Source organism: Protopterus annectens, chromosome 2.part2 (genome assembly GCF_019279795.1).
Source record: "Protopterus annectens isolate FY-2018-M chromosome 2.part2, PAN1.0, whole genome shotgun sequence".
In the NCBI taxonomy this organism is placed as follows: Eukaryota; Metazoa; Chordata; order Ceratodontiformes; family Protopteridae; genus Protopterus; species Protopterus annectens.
The window spans coordinates 220765047-220784387 of record NC_056730.1 but is presented as its reverse complement, the minus strand read 5'-3'; the positions used below and the strand labels follow the sequence as shown (position 1 = coordinate 220784387).

The following is a 19341-nucleotide window of genomic DNA, read 5'->3' as shown; positions in this document are numbered from 1 at the left end:
CCTCACCTTAGAGGTACCTTGGGACAACATCCATCCTATAAGCTCCATGGCATGTATGATAAATGTATAACACTGTAGTAACAATACATAGATAGGTAGGGATGCACAACTCAGTACTGTCAAGTGTGTGTGTGTGTGTGTGTGTGTGTGTGTGTGTGTGTGTGTGTGTGTGTGTGTGTGTGTCTGTCATCAGTATCCTGTGTGGGTGGTGATGGGATTGTGTAATAACAAGATCCATTGGGGGGTGGGTTTTGCTAAATTATTATATTATGGACCTAGTATATGTCCCAGTGTCCACATTACAAGGCCAACAGTTGTCAAACACCATAGAGGCTGGTGTAGACAATCCACAGCCCTAAATGTATAGTGCCATGTGCAATGACTATGTGACAGTATGGTTAGTTAACAATATAGCAACCCTTCTAATAATCAGAGACCACTCTCCACCCAGGAATCATGCACAAATACACTTGGCTAGGCAGCAACCACTATATCAGTAGTTCTACAAATTGCCTCACAGTACCCACGGTGTGATTGCAGTGGACTCCAAGTCAAACTGATGACCACACATGACTGGTGTCACACAGGGTATGGACCCATGTCCTCTCATGTTTGAGATCTACCCTTCTGAGGTGCAGGGGATCACAAAGGCACTCTGGCTGATAATGTTTCCAGTAAGGGGGGTGGTAGCATACCCAATCCATGTGATGTTGACATCATGCCCAAATGCCACTTGACCCCTATGACTGTTTTCAGAACCCTGGACATTACCTCAATGCCAAGAGATGTGCTGCCATTACCTTTGGGAACACCATGGCTCACATGAAGTAATACATTGGTGGTAGTCCACTGAACAGTGACGTTATTATAACTGAATGTGGAACACAGGTTGACAGTCAGCTGCCTTTTGACCACAACAATGCTACTGACATCAGATAGTACTTTGATGTGTTACATCTCCTGAATGAGTGTGTGTTGTCCAGCAAGTAAAAATACGTGGCACCCTGTTCCATCCCCTCAGTAGCCCATTGTGTACAGTGTCCATTTTGCCATGTTCCCCACTGGAAACCTGCAACAACTGTAGAGTCTGCAAATGTACCCCACAAAGGGAATATCATGCCTTATACACATGCCTTGTATGGACAGACTCAGATAACGCCAATGAATCCCCACATCATACTATCTATTTAGGTGCAATCACTACCTCAGTTACACAGCCATGTCTCACCAAACTAGGTCAGGAATGCTTCTTCTGAAGATACTAATCTGTCCGCAAAACATGCCCAGAGACCTCAAGCACACTTCCAAACTTCAAAGAACATGCATGTGAGACATGTGCACAACACAGACATTGTCCATGTTATGGAATATAAATCACATACATGTGAAACAGTGCACATCACTGGCCACCCACAATAGAAATCTGGATAAGTGGATGGGGAATACAATATCCACCCCTGGGGACCACTCCCATTGACTATAATCCTGAGCCACACTGGGGACTATTGTCATGTGGCTTGGTGCCAGGGTACTCCCTTGGGATAGCCTTGTAGAGCCTCAGGCCCATTCACCTACTACACACCTATGAAGCAATACTGGCAAGTGTGTGTGTGTGTGTGTGTGTGTGTGTGTGTGTGTGTGTGTGTGTGTGTGTGTGTGTGTGTGTGTATGTGTGTGTGTGTGTGTGTGTGTGTGTGTGTGTGTGTGTGTGTGTGTGTGTGTGTGTGTGTGTGTGAATAGTAATCTCAGTGTGTTTGGTTTATGGATATCCCCTGTGGCTGTGGTTATTAACAATCAGAGGTGTGTCCAAACCACAACACGTACCATTCTCCACTCTACAACAGATGTTGTAAATCAACATATACCTATGTACCACCCTTAGCCCTGTAATCTGTGAGGCATATGCAGTCACCATGTTACAGACAGGAGAATTCCATGCAGATACAGCTATACCCTGTCTAAGAAATGGTGGATGTGTTACCACACTGCCATACCCCTTTGTCTTGCTGCAGAGCCACATCCTGGTGACACACACATGCATGCCTAGAACCAAAACAGGATACAGCATGTGAGAACACATTCACTCAGCACTTCACCTGTGGGGGAGAGAGGGGTAAAGCTGGCACTGAATGTGTTGCCAAGACTGTGGCCAATATCTGTTGTCTCAGGATAGGTATTAGCATTGTACAGTAACTCATAACACAATACTAATACCTATCCTGAGACAACAGATAGGTATTAGGGTTGTGCAGTAACTCACAGCACTTGTGTTTAATGCTGTGGAGGTTATTGATGTAACTATTAAAGGCTATTGTGATTGTCGTCAGTGTTTGCTGCATGTTTGCTATTATAGATGCCTGTAGAGGATTCCATGAGGGATCCTACATTGTGTTTGAGGCTACTACAGGAATTCAAAAGTCATGGGGCACCACCTTTCTCTGCAACAGTGTCCTCCTTCTGATGTACACTTTAGAAATGGCAGGTGACCATCACATTGTCTCCCAGTGTTTGGAAGACAGTGTCTGGGTTCTGTTGGCTCTGGCTAGTACCATGCATTCATGTACCTCCTTGTACAGTGGATATGTGTATGATTCCACAGTCATGCAGCTATTTCCCATTGCCATAGGTGCAGTGAAGTCATCCACCCCTGTTTTCATGGCTGCAAAGTCAGATTTGGAGAGGATTTGCAAGGTGGTTACCTTTGTGGGAGTTGTGGCTGACATGTTGAGTTCCATGTTGATTACAGCCTGTGTGGATTTCACCATGCAGGGATTGACAACTGTGAATGAGCAACAGTCCCATATTTAAGTAGTCAACACAGTTCAAGGTTGTTGTATCCTCTACCGGGGGTCAGTATGAGCTTGTCCAGGTCATTGTAAATGATGAATCCCAAACGTGTTGGGCCACTGTACTGACACTTGGCTATTTTCACCAGGTGATGGAGGGGTACTTGAAGTTTCATACTGTGTACGTGTTGCGTTGGATCATCATAGATGGCAGAGTGTTCAGGAATGTGCATTGACAGTCTAGGGACATAGATGTGGACCCATAGCAGGCTATGGTCTGGATTGCAGTATTCCCCTAAGGCAGTTTTACCAGAAACATCTCCAATGTATTATGCAGGGATACTAGTCTGGATGTTTTCCTAGCCATAATGAATATGGAGACAACACCACCTGCGGAGATGTGGTGTGGTCCATGTTTGGGGACTGACAGCTGTGGAATGCATCATAGCCTGAAACTGCAGGGCTGCTGTCTGCTGCTGTGAACCACCTCTCCATTATAGCAGACATGTGTCCTCCACTCCAAAGAGTACTTTGAGCGACTGCATCCTGACAGTTAGATGTCTACTGTTGAGCAGCATGACCCTCACATTGCATATATGTCTAGCTGTTATGATGATAATTACATTAGGAACACTGCCTAATAAGGCATTATAGGGGTGGCAAGACACTTAGCCAGTACATGGAAACCCAGTGGTGACAGATGTAGGAAATATGTGGCAAGTCATTGGGTTCTTTCAATCATGTCATCCCAAGCAGAGAGGTATTGGATCCTCTGAGAATGACACAAAACACATAAGCCAATGTTGCAGTCAATCATCTGTTGATTGTACTGCAGCATCATTCTGGGTGATGGCAGTACACTGCTCAGGGCTGTCACACATGCCTGGACCACATAATCAGGGACTTCAACCATGTGTCTTGTCATGTAGTCCAGGGAGGTGTGTCCCAAGTCATTCACACCTACATGGATATAGAATGATATTCGTAGTTGTTGTGGAGTGCCAGTGTTGGATGTGTCAGTGTTGGATGCTGGCATGTGATGAATATGGAGCAGGTAACAGCCAAATATCTAGCTTAGTGAGTGGGATATGTTTGTGCCTCAGTATTGAGTTACCCATGATTACTGTATGTTGCACGGTGGCTAGCCTTAGGACCTTAGGTTGAGGGGCACACTGTGTAGATTAAATATGTGTCCCTTGGCATCTGCCATGTCACGTTGTCTGAGTGGGTGTCTGTCTTGCTGGTCTGTGCTGTTTGGGTAAATGTCCATTCAGTTCCTCTGTGAAGGTGGGTGTGTGGCTTTTCACTTTATGTCATGGCTGTCAAAGTGGGTGTCATGGTGAGCTATGTGTTACACATGGTGTGGTGCAGGTGTTGATTTTATCCTGTTGACCTGCTAGTTCAGTCTTTGCTGGAAAGTGCATATGTCCACATTGGGTGATATATGGGTAACTCTCACAGGTATGAGTGTTTGGAGTTTAGAAGGGAGGGTTGTCTGTATACATGAGGCAGTTGCAACAGTGCCTCAGAATAGACAAGTACACCAGGATAATGGGTGAAAGCACAGAAAACTTCCCTTCAAACATGCCAGGAGGGGTGGACATAACTAGTAAGTACTGGTAATACTTCTGTGATGAACGAGTACTGCTGACAGCTCCCATGTGTACCACACTTCTTGATACAATAACCTGGTGATGTGCCAAGCCGTAATGCTATCTGATGTGCAAGACAGAAAGAACTAGTATGATGTAAGGGTGGAACAGAAGGCAAACTTTCTGCCACCTGTAATACTTTACCTCAGCTGTTCAGTTATCAGCAGCTTTAGCCATGTGAAAACTCAGCAAGCTCTATAGCATGTGCAGTAATTGCATAGCACTATAATACACATAACTAGATAGGCAGGAGTTCTAATGCCAATATTGGCAAGTGAGTGTGTGTGTGTATGAATCATGTACTGTCTGGCTTATCCCATTTGTGACCTGTGTACTACCCTTTACACTTCCCCTCACTCCAATTTAGTAGTACTATTGATATCATCCACTTTAGAAGTACCTTTGGACTAAGTGGAAATGGATAAGCTCTGTGGTGCATCTGATAATGGCATAGCACTATAGTAGAAATACCTAGATAGGCAGGAGTGCAAATCCTGATGCTGGCAACTGTTTGTCTGTGTGTATGAGGATCATATATTGTGTGGCTTATACCATTTTGATGTGTGTACCATACATAGCTGGTGACCACCTCCCCCTGCCATTACTTTAAATATCATGTTACAGACATGTACAAAAGAGGTGTGTCTGTTAATATTGGTTACTAGCATGGAGATGATTGGTTGTGCTGTTCTATAGGAAGGGGAGCAGTTTGCCTCAAGCCTATCTCATTTAATTATAATATCAACCTTATTGGTTATATGGCGAAGGTGTGTTGTTTTATGAAATATGATTGTTTGAGTATTCTTTTAAAAATGATTTTATTTTTGATGATGTTTTATCTGAAGAAGTTCTGGTTTTAGCAGGATGAAATCCTCTGTGGTGTTAAGAAAAGGATAATTCAGTTTTCAGCAAGTTGTTTTCAACTCAAATACTTTATTTGACTGTTAACCAGAATTTATTGAGAAGGATTCCTACAAGCTCGCACTGTGTTTGTTTAATTGTAGCCAAATAGGCCACAGCGAATGTACTGACACATATGGCAGTATGTGGTATCATACCTGACTGAAACATCATGCTCATATGATGTCTGCTACCCTCACAGGTGGTCAGCCTCTGAAGGGAGGGGGGGGTTTACAGGGTTGTAGATTTCCAAATGTGATTAATTTGTGTTCAGATATAACAAGGGAGGAGTTGACTATTGATGTACTGCAACAGTTGCTCATGTTAGCAAGAACCAGGTCAATGTGATGGGCATGTGCATCGGTACATGAGTAGCTTTCCCAGTTAATGGTGGGGTAGTTGAAGTCAACCAGTATGAGAGTGTTAGGGTGGACACTAATATTCTCCAGGGTGTTTAGGGACATGGGGTGTGAGTCTTGCAACATGTTTGGGGACCTATACCAGGCTAAAACCTGAAACACTGTCTTACCCAATATTAGCTACACCAGCAGGATCTGAAATGCATAATGTTAGTCTACCACTCTGGTGGTGTGTCTATCCTTAATGAATATCGAAATACCACCACCTTTGGAGCTTCAGTCCAAGTTCTGCAACCAAAAGGTATGGAATGAGTTATAGGCTGGTAGTGAAAGGGTCTTCCCGCTAACTTTAACCAGGTCTCTGTTACAACACAGATGTCATTGTTCCCCATTTTAAGGAATACTTCCAGTGAGTGCATTTTCAGATTTCGACTTCTAGTGTGTAGCAGCTCGTCAGATTGCATGTGTTTTTAGCTGTCATATATTTCGATATATTTCTGTGTGTGTATGTGTATACATATATATATATATATATATATATATATATATATATATATATATATATATATATATATATATGTATTATGTATAGATTTGTCCATGTATATGCATCTCTATACATATATATATATATATATATATATATATATATATATATATATATATATATATATATATATATATATATATATATATATATATATATATATATAAAACCTGACTGATTCTACAGACTCCTTTCCCTACTGTTGAATGACTGCATTAACTGATATGTTTGGACAGTCATCCCTATTTAATAGGGCTCAGATGGTGTAATGGCACATTGTTTTGATTGCAGTTTAAACGGCACTGGGTTCAAGACTGGCAGGCCTTATTATTTTGTTACAAGGCAGAGCAGTTGCTGCTGGGGAGGAAGGGATAAGGGTAATAATTAAAAGAGTTCCCTAGTTTGGGCCCCTTCGCCCCCATTTATACAGCCTTTGGACAGATTTGTTTCAGTAAGAGGTTCAGAGAATGTATCTGATGTCCAACTGCACTACATATATCTATCTATATATATGTATATATATATATATATATATATATATATATATATATATATATATATATATATATATATATATATATATATATATATCTATATATATATATATATATATATATATATATATATATATATATATACACACACACACACACACACACACACACACACACACACACACACACACACACACACATATATATATATATATACACACACACACACACACACACACACACACACACATATATATATATATATATATATATATATATGTATAGAGATATATAATACATATATATATATATATATATATATATATATATATATATATATATATATATATATATATGTATTCACATATATGTATATATTTATATATGGTTCCCCTTCACAATAACGAATGAATGGAAGCTCCATAAGCTCGAGACGAAAATCTCGAACTTCCATTCACTCGAAATTGTGAATAGGAAGTTTAGGGTTAGAGAAAAAAGGGTTCCCTTACCTTTCTGCAGGAAGCCAGGTCCCCCTGCACCCTTGCAGGTTAAATCCACATACTATGTGACCGCAGTATAGCAGAGGACTGGAAAGTCTTCCGTTTTGCGCTTACGCATATAGCGCAGAACAGGAGATTTTCCTATTCTTTGCAATAGTGCGAGCTCGGAGTAGGAATATTTAAGTAGGGGGTGTGTGGGGGGCACATTAGAAAGGTGTACATTTTTTTATGCCCCCTTCATATTTTCGAGTTTCTTTAAACTCGAGATTCTGGCTTCGGGCTTATGAATTTTGAGTTTAGGGAAATTCGAGCATATGAAGGGGAACCCTACATATATATATATATATATATATATATATATATATAGAGAGAGAGAGAGAGAGAGAGAGAGATAAAATTTGTTTTACGTACATACTGACATATATATATATATATATATATATACATATATATATATATATATATATATATATATATATATATATATATATATATATATTTTATATCTACATATATTACGTATTAATGTTTATATATATATATATATATATATATATATATATATATATATATATATATAGATATATATATATATATGAATCTCCATACACATATACATTTATAATTATGTACAAAACTTGACTGATGTTAACAAACCTTTTCCCTACTGTTGAATGACTATGCTGAATAATATATTTGAAAAAAAAAAACATCAGGCATGTCTATAGCTCAGAGGGCTTAGTGGTAAATTGCTGTGGGTATAGTGTGCAGTGTCCTGGGTAAAAGACTTGTAAGGGCTGATTATATTGTTGCTGGGCAGAACAAGGGCTGTTGGATACAGAGTGATTAAGGCACTTTTAAGCAGTTGTAAGTGGGTTTGCATGGGTTTTCACGGTGGTAATCAAATATGCTTACAGCTTGAAAAGTGCTTAATCTGTGTAGGCATCACTTAGCACCATGCATGCAGGCTTACTCCCACTTACTACTGCTACTCACGCTTACCCCCATGCTAACTTCTTTAAAAGAAAATAAAAACGGGGTGATAGGAAAGTGGGGGAAAAGGGGGCATGAAGAGGGAAAAACAATATGAAAGATTGTTAGGGATGTGCAGGATGGGTGTAGGGAAGGTCCATAGCTATCCATTTCTTCTACAGCAACAGCTTTGCATATATACTGAATGTGAAGGTGAATTTGGGCACTCAAACCCTGAGAGAGGGGTGAGGACATAAATAATATGTTGTGAAGCCAATTAGACCAGATTACATGTGTCCAGTGGACATGTGTGCAAAATGTATGGGATTGATTCATCATTCCTAACATATTATAATTTTGGTTACCTTCTATTTATTCTTGTTTTACTATACTGTATGGGGCACTTGTGTTTATATGGGGGTTTCACATCTTTTGTGGACTGACATCTCATTTTTGAATCTGCTACACTACCCTGGGTGACAAATTTTATTTACTACCTTATTTATTACAACATATGACTTTTATAACTGCTTTCACATATAAAAGTAAAATGACTTCATCGAGGCTCAAACCATGAATGCCGGCATGCAAAGCAGCAGCTCTGACCACTACTCTATTTTGGTTTACTTGTTTAGTTGATATATTTCTATTTAATTACGATACCTCAATGCCAGGATATGTTCCTCCATCCCCTTTATAAACACCATGGGTCACATGAAGTAATACTTTGGTGGTAGTCCACTGAACAGTGAGGATGTTATAACAGAATGTGGAACACAGATTGACAGTGACTTCTCCGTTAACCACAACAGTGCCACTGACATCAGAAAGTCCTTCCATGTGTTACATCTCCTGACTAAGGTTGTGTAATCCAGCTAGTAACAGGCCATGGCCACCCTGTACCCTCCGCTCAGTAGGCCATTCATTGTGTACAGTGGCCTTTTACCATGTAACCCCCTGGAGAGCTACAACAAATGTAAAATGGCTGTGAATGTATCCCACAAAGATAATCCTACGTGTTACACACATGCCGTGTATGGACAGACTGCTATACCTCCAGTGAATCCCTGTACCATACTGGCTACATAGGTGTGATCCCTGTCTTGATGTACACAGCCATGTCTCACCAAATCTGGTCAGGAATGTGACATCTTAGGTAACCAATTTGTCCACACAACATGCACCAGAGACCTCAACCACACCTCCACACTACAAAGAACATGCTGGTTGGACATGTTTACAAGCCAGAGAGATACAGATCTTGGAAATCTGTGCAGATAGACCTGTACCATGCCTATGACATGATTGATGTGTTATCACACTGCCATACCCCTTGGACGTCCTGCAGGCCCACATCCTGGTGACACACAGACACCTAGAACACAAACAGAATACAGAATGTGAGAACACATTCACTCAGCATTACTAATGGCAATAATGCATAATGGTCAAAACTGTACACACCCTCTGATGTTTACCCCTTATACATGCCAGATGACAGTACCTTACACAACATTACATAGCTATAATTTAGTATGTTCACCCTGAGCATCAGACCCATATTTGCATGTCCCTGCATGGATGGTTTGGATGGCAGGGATCTAGCACAAGTTTCATCATATGCACAAAGTGTTGTGCGGTTTTGACAGAGGCCTAGGCTGTGCCATTTGGTTGACATTATTGGTGTGTGTTTGGGTTGTGGGAATGATATGACCTATGCAGGTGTGGTGCATGTGTGTCGAGGTGACCTTTATCCTGATTGTGATATGTGTGTGTGTGTGTGTGTGTGTGTGTGTGTGTGTGTGTGTGTGTGTGTGTGTGTGTGTCTGCATGCACACAGTCATGCCATGTGGCTGCCCCACACTGATGTTTTTTGGACAGCTGTGGGATATACATGGCAGGGTTTACAGTTCACTGTCTACGGCCATGGACACATGAACTGTACCTGACAGAGGTCTGACTGGCACCTCCAGGGGCAACGCTCGAGGCAGTACTACTCCCCGATGGTGACTGATGTCTGCTGGAACTGTGACCCTGTTGAGACTGGCCAGGACCATGTGCCCATGGCCTGCTGCATTGTGGTGCAGACAACACACCACCCTCAGTACTGCCGGTGTTACTGCCACAACAGGAGTGTGCTGATGCATGGCCCCATGGACCCCCAGCTAATTGTGGTGCAGAGCTACGTCCACCTGGCTGCTGCCTCTCCCCTGCCATACTTTCAAGCACAGATATTCCATGGTTGAGGAGTGCCCTGATCTCACCCAGCCATCTATCTATGATCTCATTGGCCTCACACCTGGCTGCAACAAGGTCCTGGATTCAGCCATGAACACCAGGGAGATGTACTGCCACAAGCCTGCGCAGTTGTCTGGTGTTACATTCACTATGTGCTTGTGCATTCATTACAGCCAGAAACATGCGCCTGATAACTGCTGCACTGGCACTTGCTACATGGGCTGGATAGGCAGCAATCCTCCTTCAACCACCCCTGCCCATCTGCCTGTGTGTGACCTCACCAGCAGTCTGTCTATAGCTAGTGTCTGGCTGCTCACTTGCCATAGTCTCCACACTTGCATCTCCTGTGCCTGTACCCAGCTGTCCTTCAATTGTGGCCACTGGTGACAGGGAATGTGTGGGCATTGTGACTGTGTGTGGAGATGAGGTTGACAAAGGTGGAATGCCAACCGGTGACACAGCCGCAGCCCCTGACAACCCCTCCTGCGCCCCACTATGGTTGTCATCATGATCAAAGTCACCAAACAAGCTAACTTCACTTATATAGTGGGATGGACTGGGACCATCATGCCCACCTTTGAGGAAAAGACAACATATGTACATTACTAACAGCATGATATGGTTTGCTATTATATACACACGTGCAAACTCACACACACTCACTCAAACATGCGCACACACACACACACACACACACACACACACACACACACACACACACACACACACACACACACATGCACACACTCACTCTCACAAACTCACACAAGGTGTCCCGCAGTCATTACATAGACCTCACAATAGGCAGAAGGTGACAGTCATGACACATACTCAGACCAAAACAGACACACTCTGGACAGGCACTCAACATCATGCAGTGCATACCTTTTAACTTACTTTTACTACTACTTTATACCACTGGGATGTGTTGTGTCTTTAGTAGGTGCTTAGCCTTCACCTAGAACACATTACACCCATGTAGACATTAGTGCTGTTCACCTGTATAGCACTGTGTCAAAACCTAAGGAACATAACTACCAACTGTACAGATCTTTCAAAACTATTTTGATATGTGGGTCATACTTCCTATCTGCTGCACATACCTCTTATGTTGGTCTGGTACAGTACTGGTTTGACCACTGGATTAGGTGACCCTACTTAATGTCATACTGTGATTTCCAGTTGTCATAACCTGCAATACATGTATGTGAAAACAAGGACGTTTCCTCAAACAGCTTCACAAACTAACAGTGGATATAGTAAGTGTACACACCCCTCTTAATATACATGGTTTTTGTGACATATCACATGAGACCACTTTAATATTGCCATGACATTTCCACCATTTCGTATGACATGTAACCTGTGCACTCTGAATGAGAAACATACACATCAGCTTGGGGTGGCATATCGTACATGTTAATATTACAATAGCTGGCTTGCAGAAGGTGCACACCCATAAACCAATACTTTGGTAAAGCACCTGTTGATTTCATTGCAGCATTCATTCCTCTTGGGGATGTGTTTCTCAGCATGGCACATCTCGACATGGCAATGTTTGCAAACTCTCCCTTGCCAAACACCTCCAAATCTGTCCAATTGCAAGGCCATCCCCTGTGCACAGTACTTGTCAGGTCAACCACAGACTGTGTATTGTATGTAGGAATGGCCTCAGACTTGGCCACAGCAGACTGTTGATTGTGTTCTTGTGACTCAATCCTTTTTTTTCATTTGTATGTAGGGTGTGGCCCATTGTTGTGTGCAATGTTTAAACTCCTCCCCATCCACAGCTATGTGGCAGACACCAGGCAGATCATAGCCACAAGGAACTGGTGTTTGGAACTGGCCATAATACAATCCAAATTGCTTACAGCCCCAGTTCAAGATGGTGGACAGTGAACCCAAAGCAGGACACTGCCATCACCAGGTTTCACTGTCTGGGTAGTGTTGTTCTGCTGTTGTGCAGTGCTGTTACTGTGCTAAATTAACATGACCAAATTGTGGACAAAGAGAATTCAACCTTGGTCTCATAACACCTTCACACATTTCCACACATGCATTTGAAAAGCTGGTGTATTGTTGTCCAGAGGTTACCCAGAACTGGATGTTGTGTGTTGTGAGGAACAGCTGCCATCGTCAAAACACATGCTATACGCAAGACATGTAGAGTCCATGGAAGACTGTTGTCACAAATAATACACATCCAGTACTTGCCACAGATGTCTGATACTCCTTATCTGTTGCTGTATCGCTCCTGTCAGCCTCCCTGGACATTTCTGGGATGATATTCTCAACATATGTGTAGGGATATCCACTTCTTCAAAATGTCACTGTTGCACCATATCTTGTACACCTTTTGATGACTATCTGCTCTATGTTCCATGACATATGCAATGCTGTGTGTATGTGTCTATAGCCTTCGATCCCTTTTCAGCATGTTAAGCTCTATGTTAACCATGGCTTTTGCTGTAGCAGGCAGCTGTGAGTCAGTGATTTGATAATCTTGGTATGTGAGCTGACTGTTATTTGCAGTAATACAAGCATCCATGATTGATGGCAGGCGTGTACCCAATATGATCAACTGCTGTGTTTTATCAAGCACTGATACACCTTGGCATGAGCTTCTTCCTATCCACACATATGCATCTAGCTTCTTGGACTGTTTCCACTTCACATACATGTTCCCCTATCAGAGTTGTATGTTTCACATTTGCATTGTACAGATTATAGGTCACATGACAGATTGCATAGCTTTGGTCTTGTGTATTGTGCTCACATTTTCATATCTCACAAATACCTGGCATTATGTGTGCACACCTCTTATATGCACTGTATCACAGTAATGTATACAATATGTCTCTACTATTGGCACTCTGTCCCCACATTTTGGCAATCATTGTCCAGATATCCTGCAATAACAGGTTTGTGAGTTATGCTACAGATATGTGACATCTCATGCAAATAGGCCCCTGTGATATCATGCAGTGAACCTCACCACAGGTCATTATGCAGATACATGCAATTTGCTGACTATAACAGTTCTGTGCATGGCCACATGCATAACCTTAAAATGCCTGGAGTACTGGTAAGACACAACAGTAAGATATCATACTTACTGGTCTCAGGCTGCTGTGTCTCATGTTGATGAGAGGTACCTAGGTATTGTGAGGGAGAGGTATTGTCAGCAGCTTCACAATAGCCATTGGTCCAGGAGCAATGCTACATTTATGCACAGGTACAGTATACACTAATATATTACACTATTTGCTATTCTTCCCTAGAGATGAGCACATGTGTGCATTACTAAACCCTACCCAATACTCTGTTTTGCAATGACATATGCATCTAAAAACTCTATAGTACACAATTGGAATGTAATCTCAGTACACTGATGTGGATTTTTGCCTTATGTTGACGCTCCTCGCCAGTTTCCTGGTTGGCACCCACCTCCACGACAACTACATCTTGTACTGGTTGCTCTCTGTGGGCCACACCAAGGTTGGCAAGAAGCTCCTCCATTGCTGTAAGTGGGGCATCTCTGGCTGGCCCCCCACCAGTAGCAGAATGCTCCCTCACCACCGCAGCACCCCGTTGCCATGCACGCCAAATCAGGTGAGTTGCTCTGTGCCTGACTTGTTCATACATGCGGGCATGGTTCCCCAAGATGTTGACTCTCTGTGTGATGTGTTTCCAGAGGGCTGTCCTCTCCTGCTGATGTTGGCGACCCCAACTGAATAGTATGTCATAATGCTCCAGGATGGCTTCAGTTATGGCTGCTGTCTCCTGGACATTATAGGCTGGAAGCCTCTGCATCACACCTGAAAGACATAAACAGGGAAAAACACATCACAGGACATCAGACGTTGTCCATAGTTCTTTACAGAGACAGTTCACAAGTAATGAGTATCAGTAGCCACAGCATTACATCAAATCATACTCCTGTATCTAGCAGCATTGTATGGACATGCATAACATTCTATGTTTAAGCAGGCAGTTTGCACCTGATTCATGGTGAGGGTAGCGGTGCATATGGTGTGCATGTCCACCTATACTGATGTTGAGGGAGGGGGGTGATGTTTGGCCTAAACATGTCTGAAGCAGGTCGGCTTTAGCTATGGTGTGTGTGTATGTGCTGTGGCTGACCTCCATTACAGGGTGGGTTGGATAGTTGCCTGTGAGACTGCAGACATATGTGGGGATGGCCTTCTGATTGCCCTCAGTGGATGTGTCCAATTTGTACTCATACTCAGCATTACATTAGTGCACCTGTGACCTACTATGTTCAGTCAGACACAGGTTGACATGCTTCCCAGATGGTGACTGCTCCTACACACGTGGTGCTGGTATGAAGAAGTACAGGGGAGTATGCAGAGAAAGGTGTTGGCAAAGGAAAAAGTGGGATTGACAGACAGATGTAGAGAGTAGACATGAGTATAAAGAGATGGGGTGCATGGCATAAAGAGTTCTGGACATGGCTAAGGATGGGGAGTCTGACATACAGTTGGGGAGTTTGAAGATTTTGTGTAATGTTGGAAAACAAGGATGGTGTATAGGGCCTGTACCTATTGGCTAGACAGAGGCACATAGCTAGGAAGGATGTGCAGCATAAAAGGGTGATAAAGAAATATGGGTGGAACATACTCACAAGCTAGGAGTGTGTTTAGAACATATGGAAACATCACTTTGATGGCCTGTTCCATGGGGAAAATGGGAGAGGTATAGAAAGTTAGCTGAGGTGGGTAAGGTTAATTTGGAGGTGCAACAGATTATCAAGGAGGATGTAAGGATAGCTATGAAGGGGTTTAACACTGGAAAGTCTGTTGTTCCAGGTGACATACCTGTGGATACATTGAGGTGTTTATGAGACATGGCAGTGATATTTTTAACTGGATTGTTTATTGTAATCTTGGAAAGTGATTTGTGAGATGCTGGTGAATTTTTATGGGTAATGCTTATCTGAACAAGAATGGTCTGTAGAGCTATAGTAAAAAGTGAGGGATGACACTCATTGGTCACAAGATGAAGTAATGGTAAAAGGTGATGGCAGCTAGGTTGAGAACATGGTGATGATTGATGATCATCATTAGCCAGGTAAGAGCAGTACAGATGGAAATGCTGATCCAAAAGTGTTAATGGAGATCTACAGTGAAGCTCAGATGTAGCTGCATTGTGTCTATGTGCACCTACAGACAGATATGACATGCTGCCTGGAGAGTAGTTGTGGTATTGTATGTGGAGGTCAGGGTTACCAGAGGAGTCTGTCAGACACCTACAGGATATGTAAGAGGCTAGTGTGACAGCAGTGACTTCTGGGTTTGATGTGACAGGTGCATTTAAGGTGGAGGTGGGAATACATCAGAAATCAGCTGTGTGTCATTTCATATTTGCAGTGGTGAGGGACAAGTTGACAGACATGATCAGACAGGGGCCCCATTGACTGTGGAGTTTGCAAATGACATTGTAGTCTGTAGTGAGATTAGGAGACAGGTTCAGAGACCCTGGAGAGGTGGGGATATTTTCTAGAGAGAGTAGGAATGATGGTCAGCTGGGCTAAGAAAGAATACATGTGTGTGAATCAGGGGATAGAGGAATGGTGACAATGCAGGGTGTACAGTTTGAAAGGTGGATAGGTTTAACTAATTGGGAACACCAGTTCAGAGTCATGGGAAGTGTGGGGGAGAGGTGTACAAGAGAGTACAGCCAGGTTGTGTGTGGTGGGGAGTCAGGCATTATTTGTGACAGACAAGTATCATTAAGAGTGATATGGAAAGTCTACAAGAGGGTAATGTGACTGGCTACATTATATTGGTTGACACAAAAAATAAGGAACTAGTCGACAATAAATAACAGGTTCAGCAGCTTCTTCACAGCACCCGTTCGTCACACACGACAACAAATGTATATAAATACTTGTTTTAAAAAAAATAAAAAAATTTTGAGCTTTCATCTAACTTTAAATTAGACTTCAGGGACTGGTTGCAGATAGTGGAATTGTAAAAACAGGCAGGATTCAGGGCTGGACACAGCAGAGTTTGGGATGTTCACATTTGCACTGTGTGTCACAAGGGGGATAGGATTAGGGACATGTATGTTAGTGGGTCAGCCCAGGTTGGATGGCTTGGGGACAATGCCAGACAGTGGCATGATTATGTTGGCTTGGACATGTGTTGAGGAGGTATTATCTTGCAACAGATGAGGCTGTAAGGTTACAGGGACAGCAGAAAGCCTATGGAAGGTGTATGCATGTGGTGATGGCAGACATCCAGTTGTATGGTGTGTGAGAGCAAGATGCAGAGGACTGGAAGCCATGGGGGGAGATGATCCGCTGTGGGGACCCCAAACAGCAGTGGCCAAATAAAAGGGAGGAAGTAGTTGTAATGTCATTGTTCACAGATTGCCAATTATTTGCAAAACATGATACAACTCTTTGAGTAAATGACTAGAAATATGGTCAGTGTGCATAACAATCGACAGTTGAATGGTATGAGCTGGGTATATCACATGCAGTCCAACACACACAGTTGTGACAATATTTCACTATGCAACTACCCTGTATCGGTCCATGACATTTCTGAGACAAGCATGCATAACATAGTTGTAGTCACAATTTACATCTGGATATATGTGTGACATCCCTTTACCTGGCCTAGCAGTGTCACAGTCAGTATTGTTCAATACACACTCCAGTATGTTCCATATGTGTATCATCCTTTCCTGGGGTGTCTTAGGGGCCTGAGCTGTATTCTATGTCACTGCAAACAGACACAGATGCTATGGCCATAGGTTCTGCTCAGCAATATATCCGTACAGCAAGTCTTGTTGGGACATGTATATTAAACTTCCTATTTGCCATTATTAATTATCCCCTACTGCAGTCCATTACATGCATACTTGTTTGACATACCTGTTTTTTTTTTCCTGTTGATGTTGGATGTTATCCTGGTGTAAGGATTTTTTTTCTTCTGCCTGTTTGGCTGCTTCTTTTTGGATTTTTATTTTGTTTGTTTGTTTTCTCTCTCTCAAGGATGTTGCAGAGGCAGCAGCTTGCCTTTTGTAGGTACTGCTTAGTATCAGCTGATGGCCTGTGCACAAATTGGAGTTCCCCACTTGCTAATTCCATGTGGGGCATCTGTGGTATTATTCCTGTAGCCAATAGCTTAGAAACACAGTCCTGTAACTGTGTACCTCATGTAGGTGTTCGCATTTTCTTTAACTGTGAGGAGGTTTTCATGGATGTGTGTTACACACAGCATCACAGAGGGTTGTTGTACGACCAACTTACAACAAAGACTGTGAAGACAGCCCAAAACACCAGGGACAAATGTTCCAGACATAGGGACAGACTGCGAGTATTGCTGTTATATAATTGAAGCAATGCTAGTTTGACAGGGTTTGTGTGGATATGGCTGCTCTGCATGATTTGCAGTCTGATAGTATTATGTGGTTGACTTAGCTCAGACTGGACAGAGTTTGGACTCTTATTATCAGTGTGTTACTTACACATATATTGAATTAAGGTCAGTAGCATGCTCTGTAGGATAGCAGTTAGTAAATGGTAACATCCATGTTTGTTTCTGACTTCATTTTCCTTAGAACAGATATGTTACAATAAACCCTGTTGCACTAGCAACTTTCTCAGTTTCTAACAGCAATATCTCTATCATGGACCTGTGTTTAGGCCTCTGTCCACAAGTATGTCAGGCTGTGTCCATATATCATGCAGTAAGAGGCAGAGAGACATGGTATATCATTACTTAGTGACTTCATTCCTAATATCATCCCAGTTATGTATCAGACTGCCAGACATGTTATGTATAAGAGGCCTTATATATGATGACAAGGACTGGACGTTCTTTGGGACTGTGTACAGTTGGGAGGTCTTTGTATTTCTGACTATTGTAGGCAGACTGTCAGGACAGTGTAACAGTGTATTGTAAATATGTTATTTAATGGGGGGGGGTAGATGTGAGTGTTATGTTTCCTTTTCTGTCTGACTTTGCATGCTGATCCAGTTTCTGGTTCTCTATCAACTGTTACATTTTTGTAGGGTAAGACTGGGACATACCCCATAACATGGTCAGGCATCATACTACACCGTGTATTGGGCCAGTTTATGTAGGGGTAGTGTGTGAGTGTCAAACATGCTGACAGTTTTGTTCATACACTCTTTATACTGTATGCACTTTCACCCTGGTGTCTGTTTCTCAGTGCTGTTACATCCCTGGAGTGCCTGGTATATTTGTAATTACATGTGTATTCCCCCATTGCAAGATTGGTTTGTTGTTGTGTCAGTCTGCCTGCAATTTGGATATTGCTTGGTGGCATGGCTAGCAGCTCAGTGTATTTTCCCTAATTTGATGTTATGTCCAGATATTTGTCAGATGTAGTGTTGCGCTGTGGTGGTGCTGCGGTAGATTTGTCGCCTCACAGTAAGACGTCCTGTTCGATTCTCAGCTAGAGCATCTTCTATGTGGAGACATGCGTGAATGGGCGTAACTTCGTTGAAGGTTGTGCGTCAGGGCCGGCAACTCGTCATGTAAAAATCTACTGCCAATCATTAGCAGACCGGAGTTCTGCTGTGGCAACCCCTAACTGGGAAAAGCCGAAAGAGACACACTGTTGCGTGGCTCCCATAAATGTTGTGTATTTCTGACACATCAGTGGCATGATGTGAAGATTTAAGTGACTAACTACTGGGAAATGATTGGGTTTTGGACTTGTGCTATTCCACTCAATATATGTTAGAACAGACAGGAGGGTGTTACTGCATCAACTGTGTCAGCTCATCTACAGTAGTATGTCAGATATGTCCACATTTTCACCCGCCCCCCTTATCAGGCTTGGTTATGCTTTGTTGCACTAATGTGTTCTAAGCATACCTCTCAACGAGCCA

General features: G+C 42.4%; 1 protein-coding gene across 1 annotated transcript in view; it reads left to right on the top strand.

The window, feature by feature from the left end:
- HCRTR2 (hypocretin receptor 2) overlaps positions 1–19341 on the top strand; it is a 1190712-nt gene that overhangs the window by 945045 nt on the left and 226326 nt on the right. The window lies entirely within an intron of this gene.